Consider the following 14,501-nt stretch of genomic DNA (forward strand, 5'->3'; position numbering starts at 1 on the left):
AATTAACGCTTAACATTCACCTGTGGTGTCTGCAGGAGCCCTGTAATTCACCTGGCCGTTGGGAACCTTGAAGAATCTGCCTACAATCTGCAGCCAAGCTTCTTGGGAATGATGGAGTCACTGTTTCAGAGGTAAGAAAATATTTTCACCCCTATTATAGCCTCATTGGAGTCACAAACTGTGGTCCTTGATGACACACTTTTATAACTTTCTAATTGTATTTGAGGCAATTTCATCAGTGGCATATAATCACAACTTTCTAACTCTGGGACATCAAGGGCAAGTCCTTCTCTATGCCCTAAATGTAGAGTTAAAAAGGTAAAAGCATTATTTCTGGACAAAGAAGGAATTCAGGAATTTTGTGTACATTGCATAATTCTACCTTTGATGTAATCTATATAAATCTATATTCTGTGAAGGGATATGCCTTGTTTAAGAATAATGATCATATATTATTGACCCCATTTGTTCCCTATGAAAAGGAAGAAACGTTCCATGTCAAAGCTCAAAAGTCTCTGCTCCAATGAGGATTTCCCATAACAGTAGAAATGTCCTTGCCTTGGGGACCCAGTGCTCACTAACCTTGGTGTCCCTGAATGAGACTTCATCAAAGTCTGCACTGATACTTCATTTCATTGCCTGGCGCTTCCTGTTAAGAAGAATTTATTTTGCAGTCCCACTTAGCACATAGTACTGTGTCACCCCATGGCACTTATCAGTCCTTAATCTGTTGAGAAAAACTAGTGATTACATTCAAGTTGAGTACAAAAGGCAGAGCTTGGAAGTTGGCTGGGTTCATGTCCTAGTTCTGCCACCTACTAGATTCATGCCTGGGCCAGTCAATAAACCCCTTTAAGCCTTTATTTCCTTGTCTTTAAAATGGGGATAGTGCCTGCCTGTGGTACAATGAGGGTGAGTTACAACCTAGTGTTTCTCAAGTGTTAATTTGCATAAGAATCACTTCGTAGATTCTGATTGTTAAGATCTGAGGCCGAGCTTGATATTCTGCATTTTTTTTTTAAGATTTTACTTTCTTCCTTTTTCTCCCCAAAGCTCCCCAGTACATAGTTGTATAGTCTTCATTGTGGGTCCTTCTGGTTGTGGCATGTGGGACGCCACCTCAGCGTGGTTTGATGAGCAGTGCCGTGTCCGTGCCCAGGATTCGAACCAACGAAACACTGGGCCACCTGCAGTGGAGCGCGTGAACTTAACCACTCGGCCACGGGGCCAGCCCCTGATATTCTGCATTTTTAATGAGCTCACAGTTGACCCCTGACACTGCTGGACCATAGATCACTATGAGTGATAGCAGGATTATAAGAGAAGACTGAATATACAAACAGATAATGGCCAACCATAGATAAAAATAGAAGTCTGACCCACAACCTTCAGCAACCTGCCCAGAAAAAAATCTCCTTATCTTCAATAACCAGCCCAGGAAACCAGCCCACTACAAGTCAGATTTGTAGGAATTCAGATTGTTAGCTCTAGTAATAATTCAGGAAGCCAAACAATAACTTCTGTAGCAATCAGACCAAAATGGTCAGGAATTGAGAAGTAACTCACAGCTTCTCTAATTTTTGTCCCCACTTCCAATTTAGGACCTGTCGGAGAAAGACAAACATGCACCCCTAACCAATTACGTAGGTTACTCCATTTCTAATTAGCCCACCTACAGTGTCCCCTGGAGCCTTCCTTATTTTCCACTATAAAGTTTTGCCATTCCTTTACCTGCCTTCAAGTCTCTGCCAAAATACAAGTGATGGTGTTGACTCCCTTTGCTATAGCAAGCGCTGAATCAATAGCCTTTACTTGTTCTCATTTGGTTAGTCTTCGTTTATTTCTACATAAGCAGTATATGAAAAGTGCTTGTTATTTAGTGAGGGCTCAACAAATTATGGCCTTAGTCCTCCTGAAGAGAATGGAGCTGGAAGCTTCTCTCCTCACCCCAGAGGAGGTCTTCACTCTCCAGCTTTCCACTTCCTGCTCCCCCAGAAAGGTGCTTTACTGGTCTCATTAACATTCACACACACCCTGCCTAGTTCTCCTTTCCATGGTAGTATCTTCTCTTGAATTGGAAGGAGCTTGACTAGTGCTTTTTCTTTTGGCTTTGTCATCTCCCTTCATCTAAGTTGCAAAGCCCAGACAATCACTGATTAACTTCTTTGCCCTTCCCCCTAACAAGTGTGTAATAGGCTGAGGATATCTTTCATCCAAGGGAAGGCCAGGTCATTTCTCATTAGCAAGCCCATCATTCTCACCTCTTCATTATCCTGTCTCATATTTCTGGGCCTAAAGGTGGTAAAATGGTCATATTTAGGTTTTGGCTGGACGGAAAGGAGAGAGAGAAGCTTCCTTAAGCCTACATCATATACTCTGTTCCAGGTTTTTAATGATAGCTGTATTCGAGTTGGGGTCACTTCTCAATAAAACTCCAGTGGCGTTTTGCTTTACTCTACCATTTTCCCTGTATTTATATCTCCAGTGGGAAACTCACTTGCAGGAGAAGTGTCTGGGGCAAGGAAGGATTTGGACATTCTTGGTTTTCCTACTCTAGCATTTCCTGAGAGCATTTGAATCTCATATCGTTTTTCCCACTGATCATTTAGAACATAACTAGACATAAACCTGAGTACCCCTGAGGTATCTTGACAGAAGGAATATAGAGATCTTCCAACAAGGAAGAGAAGGGAAAGGGTGACTCAGATTTCTAACAGTACAAGACCAAATGCAAATTCCATGACCTACATTGGCATTTGAAAATCTATTTGGCACAGTAAAAAGAACAATAAATATATAAATGACTATGCAAAAGGAATATTTCAAATATAAATATAACTGGAAATGGTTGCCAAGCATCTGATTTGTTTGAATTGTGTTTACCTTTAAAAGCTTTCATGAAAAAGGAGAAATGTATTGTAGAATTTTTGTCTTTACCATACATTTTCCCCATATCCTTGACTAATTTCAGCTGCTCTCTTGATGGCAGCTTTTTAGAATACTATGTTATTTGATGTAGTCAAAAATATACGATAGCTCAACACATTTGTTTTGTGAATACCTTTCAAGTCCTCTGCCTTCTGCAGGGTGTCCTGTGAAATAGAAGAGGATCTGAGATATTCTAAGGATTATCTTCCTATTTTCTTAATAGCACAAAGAAATTGAAAGCGTTCTGCCAAAAGCTGTGGTTTAGTAGAGGATTGACATTGCTGTAGAACTTTCTCAAAGTGCTGTTTCTCAGGCTTCTCTGTGGCAGATTCAGATTCAGTAGTTCTGGAGTGGGGCCTTTGAACCTATATTTTTAAAAGCTCTCTAAGTCATTCTGATGCGTGCTAGTTTTGGCTTAGGTGTTACAATTAGATGGATGCCAATTGACATGATTAAAAAATTCTGGGTTGAAAAAGCCTACAGTCTTTTGTAAAGCAGAGCAATTTAATTCAGTTGAGCAAGATTTATTGAATACCTACTGTGTGTCAGACACTTTTGTGTATGCTGCAGACATAAAGGTGAACTCCACACAGTTCTTGTCTTCAATTAGTTCAGAGATGAGAGAGAGAAGGATAGGGAGGGAGAGAGGGCGAGTCAGAGGGAGGAAGGGAGGGAGGGTATGAGACAAAGAAAGAGGGATAGAGAAAAGGGGGGAACCCACAGAGTGTGGCAAGAAAGATGACAATGAATTCCATTGGAATTAATAGAAGAAGGAGGGAAGGAAAAGCTAAAGAAGAGAAGATAAGTTTGGACCAGCCTTTGGGGATTATAAGAAATATGGTAGAGTGGTTCCCACCCACTGTGTTAAGCAATGTGTGGGGGCAACTGTAGTTGTGGTTGTGAGGCTGTGAATAGCATTTAGAAACCTATGTGTTGTTGAAATTCTTTCCTCTCCCTTACTTTCCTACGTATAATTTATCACCCAATCCAATTGATTTAGTGTCTGAAATGCTTCTTGAATTCATTCTCTACTTCAGACAACAATTACTTCTGGTCTAATGCAATCTTTTATTTCTGTCGTAGATTATTTCAATAGTCTACTGTCCAGTCTTTCTCCTTCTAGTTTCAGCAACTTCCATTTCTCTTTGAGCACTGACACAGAGCAGGTTTCTAAAGTATAGATCTAAGCACATTATAATCACACTTAACATCTTTCATTGGATCCCCATTGCCTACAGAACTAGAACTATGTCCAAATTCATAGAATCGTTGTCCTTGCCTCCTGCTCTCATCTCTCTTTCTCTGCTCATACCCTATGCTCCGATCACCTCTCACTTCCCCTAATTTCCCATGCTCTTTCAGGTCTCTGTGCCTTTGGTGTTCCAAAACACAAAATTTGGAATTCCTTTTCATTGTGTATGACCAAAAACAATTTACTCACTTCTCAAGGTCCAGTTTAAGGATCACTTCTTCAATGAAGCCATTCTTGATGCTTCTATTTAGATTATTCTTTTCCTATTTCTCCACCCCATTGCATTCTGAGCACACTGTTGTTATATCTTTTGCCGTAATTGCAAATACTTATTTATGTTCTCCACCAGATAGTAATCATGGCAAAAACCTTGTAATCAGTGCCTGTCTCCAACTTCTCCTTATCCTAAACTTTCTTCTACCTTGCTTCCAGATTACCTAAAAACCTTTGAGATTCCTTCATTGCTTATGTGACAAGGTCCAACTACTCAGTATGGTACACAGGCCCTTCACTCTCCATTCCCAGACCCAATTTCACCACCCACACCATGCATTCTGCATTCTCATTTACAGAAAATCACTCCTAAATGCATGGTAGTTCATACTTGTGTTTATTTTTCCCTTTTTGAGGAATATTCTTTTCCTCCTTTCCAGATAGTCTATTCTTACTCATTTGAAGGCTCACATGACATACAAAGTCTGTATGAAGACTTCCTTGACCTGTTTGGTAAAGTCACATACCCCTTTCTTTCTACTTCCCGAACACCTTCTGCAGAGGTCATACCTCACCCGGAATCTCGTAATAGTATAATTGCTCTCCTCCTTTCATATTTTCTCTCTTCAGTCATTCCTCATCACAGTGACGATAGTGATTCATTTAAAAGGAAAGTCAGATCTTATCAATCCTCTACTCAAAACCCTTCACTGGCTCCCCAGCTCATTCACTCCTGACAAGACCCTGCATCATATGGCCTCTGTCACTTCTCTAACCCCACCTCACACTAGTCTTTCACTCTCTCTGCTCCAGCCTACCAGATGGCTACCTTGCTCTTCGAGGAACTCCTCAGACAAGCTCCTGGCTCTGGGCATTTGCACTACATTTTTCTCTATCTGAAACTCTCTTCTCCAAATAGTCACATGACTTATACCTTCTCTCCTTCAGGTATTTACTTAAATGTCACATTTGCAATGAGACCTTTCTCAGTTATCTGTTCTGTTTGACACTGTGTTTAACTCTCTTCCTACCCTCATCCCCTATCCTCCTTCATTGCTTTCATTTTCTTCACATCTACTGTTTCCTATTTTATTTCTTATTGCTTCTCCTGGAAAACAAGCTCCACAAAGCAGGGATTTTTTTTCTTTTTTCTGAGGTGTCCCTAGAGCTTAAAATAGTTTTTGGTATATGATAAGACTCAATTATATATGTTGAATAAACACACACATTCTCTCTATAAATTACTTGAATGGAGAGGTCATGTTTGAATCAATTCCATGATTCCATCTGGGAATGATTCTTGGCACATAATCATTAAACCCACAGAAGTTTTTGATGAATAAATAAATGCATTTGCCAACCCTTGGATACAATGGAGGGGAAGCTACTTAAACATGCAGCAGTTTATTTTCTGGATTTCTTCCATCTAAACATAGTTATTTAAAATAGCTTCTCAACCTGAGTGGAAAAATGGTCAACTATTATTATTGGCTAGTGATGGAAAATTTCCTCCTGTATCTGAAAGAGGATTGCAACTCAATCCACTGTAAAAGTCAGTGGGATTTTTTTTTCTTGGTTCCTTTGTGTTTTACCCTGTAACAACTTCATTCTCTTATATTGTTGAAAGACAATGCTGCTTTTCAACTCTGGCTTTAAGGTAGAACACTGGGGCATTATAGGAAATTCTGATGCCTGATATACAGAAGCAGAAATTCTAATTCAGTTAGTTGGGATGCAGCCTGAGCATTGGTAGGTTTGGAAAGTCCCAGAAAAATGGGAATAGGGAGGCAGGATCAGGAACCACAGTGTAAGAACAGTTTTATCTTAGACTAACAGGTCAGGTCTCAGCAGTGGCCACACATCAGCTAGATTTCACTGTGGCTGGTAAAGTTGGGATAGTATTTTACACAAGCTCAACAGAAATCAGGAAAGGAAGGCGTATATTTAGTCATTTTAAATAATGGGAATATCTAGATTTTTTAATATAAACAATAGATTACTTCATACTTTTCAAAGTTATTTTAGTGAGCTTACTGCTGTATCATGTGTAAAATGCCTCTTGTTTTCCTTAGCAGTTAAACATGTGTGACTAAAAGAGAAAAACTGACATCCAAATTGACAAATTCATTATTTTCCTTCATAAAATTAAATCTTATGGAAGGTTTGCCTCTCTTTGTAAATCAAAGTCCTGTGGATTAATTTATTTCCAAAACTAGAGTGAAGTTAAAAGAGAAGCTACAATGAAGTTTTCAGATCAGACATTAAGTAATGTTAGAATGAATTTTTCATCTACCACTTGTTCCTTTCCAACAGAACAGTGAAAAATTGATGGTAGTGGTTTCCTAACATAAAATAAACCCATTGGTATGCATAGTGACTTAAATTTGTCTCTCTAGGAAATCAAGAAATTAGTTACAATTTACTATGTATGTAGAGCAAATATAGAATATAGAATTCATTTTACATAAATATTTCAATTTTTATATTCTTTACACAGAATAAGTTGTATACCAGACATACACACAGAAATACACACACACTGTATATGTAAAAGAAAATATAGGGCTGGCCCCACGGCCAAGTGGTTAAGTTCTCGAGCTCTGCTGCGGCAGCCCAGGGTTTCGCCAGTTTGGATCCTGGGCGTGGACATGGCACTGCTCATCAGGCCACAGTGAGGCGGTGTCCCACATGCCACAACTAGAAGGACCCACAACTAAAAACTATACAACTATGTTCTAGGGGGACTTGGGGGACAAAAAGCAGGGAAAAAAAATTGGCAACAGTTGTTAGCTCAGGTGCCAATCTTAAAAAAAAAAGAAAAAAGAAAATATAATCAGCAATTTGTGCCTAACTTAGAGGATATTATTTTATGTTTCACCTATAGTTTATAGAATCTGAGGCCCAAAGAATGACATTTTTTATTCCTTTCAGTATTGAGTAATTGAAGAGACTTACAGGGACAATTGGATTTATTTCCACAGTTACACTCTCTGCATTTTCAGGAACCCCTGGGCCTTTGCTTCCCTGTTGAAAATGAAACATTCCTAATGCCAGACTGCGTAGAATGGATTGGAGAAAAAGTGACTCTTCTTACCCATCACTCAATGAATAATGATACCAGTGATGTTAACATTAATGGCACCTGTAGGAATGATGACCCAGCACCATGCTTCCCTCACTGCCCAGTGAGCCTCCATGACCACCACTTCTGGGGAACTTCTAGTTTTACTGCACAACCCAAAACTAGTGTACATCCAGGTTGTAGAAAGAACTGAAATACTACACTGCTACATTCCATTACTGGGAAAAGTAAGTCTGGCATGTTTAACAAGTTCTATAATTTGTGTTTAATCCATTCCTCTCAGTACATTGTCTTTAGGTCATTTTGGTTCTGACTTTTAGGAGATGAAAAATTTTTTTTTAAAAGGTATGCTTTTTGGTGAGGAAGATTGGCCCTGAGCTAACATTGTTGCCAATCTTCCTCTTTTCTTTTCTTTTTGTTTTCCTCCCCATAGCCCCAGTGCATAGTTTATATCCTAATTGTAAGTCAGTCTAGTTCTTCTATGTGGGATGCTACCACAGCATGGCTTGATGAGCCGTGTGTAGGTCCACACCCAGGATCCAACCCGATGAACCTCAGGCTGCCGAAGCAGAGGGTGCGAACTTAACCACTTGACTACAGGGCCAGCCCCAGGATGAATTTTTGATACCTTTGTATAGACAAAATTAGAAGGTTTTTTCTTGTTTTTCTCATCTCCACCTCTGTCTATAACTCATAAGATAAATAAGTCCATATGTCAATCATGAATTTGCCTAATTCTTAGTGAATGAAACTATCTCCTCTGTCAAGCTCTTAATTTTATTAGCACTTGTCTCTGTATACCAAGAAAAGCAATAAGAATGAATTTAATAAAGAAACATATAAACATATATTCACCAAAATTTATTTAGAGTACTTGTATATAGCTCAAAACAGAATAAGCTCGATTTATTTTTGCCTTAATGCCTTGAATTAGATAGTACAATAGTTTAAATTCCATTCACATCCCTACCATTTTTGCTTAGATCTCCATATTCAACCTTTGTCTCACCTTTCTTTGCTAGAAACAAAAAAAAGCTTTGTAAAATAGAGGCTTGCAGATAACAATAATGAACAAACCACTCATACTTCTGTACCTTTCTTGTATCTTTGTTGTTTTATTTAAATTGTAAAAAAATTTTCTTGCTTCCACTGTCTTTTTCTTTTTCTAAAACACTGAAGTATTTGTTTAGTTTAAATTATGGCTAAAGTTAGCCAGTGTTAAGAAGAGACATTTGAGGTCTTGGAAGAAAACAATTTTCTTTTTCTCTGCTGATACTTTTGAATCATCTCAACCTTCTCTCTCAACTCTCAGATAAAATTGAGTTAAGTTCCTTTTTTGTAATAAAAGGAAACATTGTAAGATAAAAAATAACTTAGGAGGAAGTCAATGAGAGGTCCTGAAAAAAAGCACAGGATTTAAGAATGAGATAGCCCTGAATGAGTGACCTGCATAAGGAGCTGGGTATTTCTGCACCTCGATTGTATTGTTCATAAAAGGTGAACAATTCTATCTCATGGCTATAATGAGATTAGATTTAATTAGAGGACACACAGAGTATGTATATTGTAGGTCCTCATTTAAAAATAGGAGTTCCATTCTCATTTATTTTTCCTCTTTTTAGTGAAAACACTGAAATCATTTAGATCTTAGATCTTATACTTAGACGCCTATACTTCTAAGTGACTATGGTTATGTTAACGAATAACATACGTTCAAAACTATGATTTGACTGTTCAGTGTCATCAGTTAATGACTGCTTCAAGAAATGACCTGAAATTTCTACTACCCAAAGAATCCCATGAAAGCAAAATTTCGCATCAAGTTCTTAATTTCTTATCAAGCAAAACCCATATATTCTTGGCCTTAGGAAAGAACATCTTTGGAAGAAAAAGCTCTATATCCAGTTAAATTACCAGTAGTAGTTCTTTTGAATTGGCTTATAGAACTTAACTGAAGATATTCAGATGTCATTGGTGGGCATGGGTGATTCTGGAAAAAAAAAAAAAGACCTCAAAGGGGAAACTGTTAGATTTACTGTCTGGATGAAGTAGGTAGGGTGTCTCCTGGACCTGTTTTGAAGGGAACCAATCCAGATATATTATCTGTTTAAAAACAGTGTCTCACCACTGTCAGTGTCTGGAGCTGCTCTAAAAACATGGAAGATTTGTCATAGAACCTGAAATAGAAGGTGTAGTCTCTGGCTGCAGAATGCACCCTGGCATGAGATGACCATCTCAGCATCTGGTTAGTAAATTACCTCAGCAGAAAATGCTCTCCTTTGTTGACAAATGGTCTAGCTACTTTCTCAGTGAGACTGGAGGATGAGAAACTTCTGGAAACGTAGTTTGTATTCAGTCCCTAAATATGGAAATATGTTGAAAAGCCCTCTAATCCAGGAGAAATCATGCACCAAATGTTATTATAAACAAAGTCAATGCTTCTTTTCATGTCCTTTCTTTAAAAGCACCACTAAGCTTGAGAATCTAAATTTTAAAAATACTTTTGTTGCAGTTTATTAATATGAAAACCAATGAGAAAAAAATCTCGTGGCATTCTTATTAAAATAAATTTAAACAATTAGATTTCTAACTTGAACCATTGAGTATTTCAAGATGTATTTATTGAATGATACAATCTAAGGCTGAGGCAATTCTTTCCCAAAGTAATAGTGTGGGATAATTAACACCATCAATTCCTTTTATTTGGACTGTGTCAATATCGAAAACAAGAAAATAAATTAAAAGTTGGAACAGAAAAAAATTGACAACTAAAAAATGTTAAAATTTGAAGAGAACTTTAATATCCTCTACTCCAACCTATTCATAATATAGACAAGGATATATAAGAATATGAGGTCTAAGCAGGTTTAGAAACTTGTCAAGGTTATGTAAACTCCTCAAACTTCTGTTTTCCTACTCTAAGTCTAGTGTTTCTTCCACCACATCAAGGTTTATCTCCATGTTTAACAAACAGTAAATGTATTAATATGACCAGAACATAAGTGGCATGCAGGAGATGATAAGGCTAGAAACACGGGAAGTATAAAATTTTGCAGATCCTTCAGTGATAGGCTGAATAGTTGAAATTTTATTCGTTAGGTAACAGGAATCCACTGGAAACAATGTGGAAGCTGTATTAGAGAGCTATCAAGAAGCCCATAAGATAATCTTAGATCTGTACATTTCGGTACCGCCCATGAAGCTCAGGAAACAATTTGCTACCCATTTCACACTCTACACTGGAGTAAATTCATCTTTTTGCGTAGTGCCTGGATGCCATGACTATGAAAGACTGCAAGGGGCGTATAGGGAAATTACAACCTATAGAAATAAATAGCATGATGCACTGGGAAAATGGAAAAAAGAAAAGACATTATGGAAACCTATTTCTCTCTCTACCTTGCTCTCAATTATTAAGACTGAGATTCCACTTCCAAAAGCCAGTATATCTTGAAAAATGTGGTAAATATTTATAATTTCTGACATAGTGCAGAGAAAGAGGGAGTAGAATAAGTATCACTTGGAGCTAGAAGACCTGAAATAATGTTGTAGCCTGAGGCAAGCCTTTTAGTCTTAATTTATTTATCAATAAAAAGGGGCTAGCCGCATGGCGTAGTGGTTTAGTTTGCGTGCTCACCTCAGCAGCCTGGGGTTTGCAGATCCCGATCCTGGCCATGGATCTAGCACTGTTTGTCAAGCCACACTGTGGCAGCATCCCACAGAAAAGAGAGGAAGATTCGCACAGATGTTAGCTCAGCAACAATCTTCCTCACAAAGAACCAAAAAGAATATTAATTGCTATGTTATCCTTGAGTACCTGAGAGAGCGGTTGTGAGGTACCACTGAGATAATATATACAAAAGCACCCCGCCTCGTTAGGGTCCACAGCGCAAATCCAGATGCTTTTGTTTGAATATGAATTAGTCAAAGTCATTGCTCTGTATGGAAGTAGCATCAGTTTCAAATGTCAGCCTTTCTGGCTCTGAAAAAACATTGTGATTATCAAAGAAGTTGACCCAAAAAGAAAGATTCATAACTTTGTTCTTTAAAAATCTTAAATTGGACAGATCATCTTATGTTCTGAGAATGATGATAATGCAGGTATCCATTTGAGGGTCAAACATGGGTCAAATAAGTAGAAAATTTGAAAGTTTACTAATATTCTGTCGTCATTGATCTTTTAGATAAAAAACATCAACTTGCTATCTAAGAAAGTGACTGTTGCAAGGAAGCATTTAATATGGAAGAGAACGCTTTATTGTTTGGTAATTATTTCACATCTCAGAATCTTAAATACATTACTAAGGAATTATAAAAAGATTATGTCAGACTTCTACTTCTGGTTATGATATAGGAAGTCACAGGAAATCATTGCTTTCATCCTAATAACCGAAAGATGTTGGGTAACCTTCAAAACAGTTCTTTTTTTAATCCTCAGAGAGCTGAGGATGCAATGCAACCTAAATAAATTAATTTCCAGAAAAATGACAAGCCCTTCGCAGGAGAGAAGAGTTCCACAGCTGTTCTCATTTCAGGCAAAGTAGTGGAGGAAGAGTACCTGCCATAGAAGCGGGTAAGGAGAAACCAGCTAAACTTTTAATGAACTTTTAATGGCTGTGCGTAGGCTGGTATGACAGATTAGATTCCAAGGAGCCTAAACCACGGAGCAAATCTGCAACCGCCCACCAAATATTTCCCACAAATTTTCACCTAGTGCTTGAGAGCACTATGCCAAAAAGCTGGGGACAAGTCAGGAGAGCTGAGAGAGAGACCTCCTGAGGTGCACAGAGGCTCCCTAAGTATAATACAGCACCCGCTGGAAGGGAGGGAGACAGTGGGTAGGAGAGCTGAGACACACCAGTCTCCCAGCTACACAGGCTGGGACAGGACGGGAGGGAAACCTTTGAGACACTCCAGTCTTTCACGGCATGTAAAATAGCTGCCCTAGTAAGGCTGGGGAATGGGAATCAGGGTGGCAAGAGATCTCGAGTTGAAAGCCAGGGATGAAACAAGAAAGCAAAGATTTCTTCCCAGTGAATCAAAACGTTGGCAGCTGAGCTATGAAACAGAGGGATATCATTCATGGCACAGAGCAATGGTGCCTGTTCTATGTGCAGCCAGTGGTGGAAGTCAGCCCAACTCAACTGTATGTCATACTGATGTAGTCTTCCACTCTAACATCTGAACAAAAGAAGGAGAATAACCTTTTTTGGTAGTTAATATTTACTTTAGGCTCTACTATTCTTTTACACAAAATGTCTTCTATACAATAAAAAATTGTGAGACATTAAAAAGCAAGATAGTGGGGTCCATGGTTAATAAAGGGAAAAAATCAAAGAAAAAAGTCAAAGATGACCCAAATCTTGGACCTATCAGTTAGGGACTTTAAAATAGCTAGGACATAATTGCTAAAAGATATGTTGATAAAGATATCTATTATAGTAAAAGATGGTAAATGTTGTGATAGACGTGAGTAGTATCACAACATATGGGACAGAATGATTTAATCGGTAGAGAGACAAAGGGAAGATTTAAGAGGTGTCATTTCAGTCATGTCTTATACCGATTTAAGAGGTATCATTTCAGTCATGTCTTATACCGTGTTTAGAAACAGAAGAAGAAACAGGGAAAGGCATTCTAAGAAGATGAAATAGAGAGTACGGATAAGTAGTTATGAAATGATATTGTGGTATGAAATGGTATGAATGGTATTCCAACTGGTAGGAATAGATAATTCTAGGGCTGAGTGCAGGCCAGGTTCTTGGGTGTGTGACCTGTACATTTACACAGAGCACTATTCTCTGAGCAACCCTGTGCTTGGTTTAACGCTTTGTTGTGGCCAAGTTGAAATTCTTAACCTTTGAACAAGGGGCATCACATTTTTATTTTTCACTGAGACCTGCAAATTATGTAGCCAGTCCTGAGGTGAGGTGGCTATCAGGAGGAGATGTTGGGGTCAGGCGCAGATTATACTGTTGTCTCATCCTAATTTTTACCGGAGTCTCCAGTCACTCTATAGTGTCCTGATTTGAGCATACATAGTATGGCCACCCTGTGCTGCATCAAGGAACCAAGGGAGACTTGTAAGTAGTGATGTGTTTGCAAGGACTGAGGGGAAAGAAAGAAGTAGAATATATCAGATTTGATAAATTTGGATGTGAGCGATAATGGAAAGAGAAGGATCAAGGATGACATCCAATTTTCCAATCTGAAAGACTCATAAAAGGTAATGATCTTATAGGAGGTTTGAAAGAAAAGCAGGAGAAGGATTGTTTGTGGACATGTTGAATTTAGAATAGCTGCAGGATAAAGGCACAAGTTTGATTGGACAAATGAGTACACTGGTCTGAAATTTGGAATAGAGGTCAAAACTGGAGACATGAATTTAGGAAACACATGAAGCCTGTCTATTCTCTCCTTGGTTTATTTGTGGCTATGGGTCAGGGCCTTGTCAAAGAAGAACCTGTTTATAACAGGAAATTACCCCCAAAACTAGGTACATGAGGGTGAAAGGAAGGGGGAGAGTCTTAAAATCTGTTCCAAATTCTCTCCTCTGTTGGTGCCAAATGTAAGACATCATTTTCAAATGCAATGTCACTGAGTATCCATATTTTCTTGTCTTATTTTTCCTTTCCATCTTCCTGTTTATTTTATTACAGAGTCAGCTTATGTCGTCAATAACTATCTTGGCATTATTTTGGAATTTCTTTTGCCCTGAAGCGTGCTCCTTGCTGTTATTTTCTTATTTCTACTCTGATTTATAAGCTACTGTTTTAGTCTTAGGCTTGCTGTTTTTCTTTGTCTTTACTTATTTTCATTTAAAATTTTCCTTTTAGTCTTTCTAAAGAAAAAGAGAAAAATGCTTCAAATTTACCTTTAAATTTCAGCTTTCAAATTTAATGTTTTTCATTGAAATTTTTATTGAGATAGTTGTAGATTCACATGTGGTTATAAGAACTGATACAGAGGGTTCTCCAGGCTCAGATGATTTCACTGGAGAATTTTACCAAACATTTAAAGAATAAT

Source organism: Equus quagga, chromosome 11 (genome assembly GCF_021613505.1).
Source record: "Equus quagga isolate Etosha38 chromosome 11, UCLA_HA_Equagga_1.0, whole genome shotgun sequence".
NCBI classification, from domain to species: Eukaryota; Metazoa; Chordata; class Mammalia; order Perissodactyla; family Equidae; genus Equus; species Equus quagga.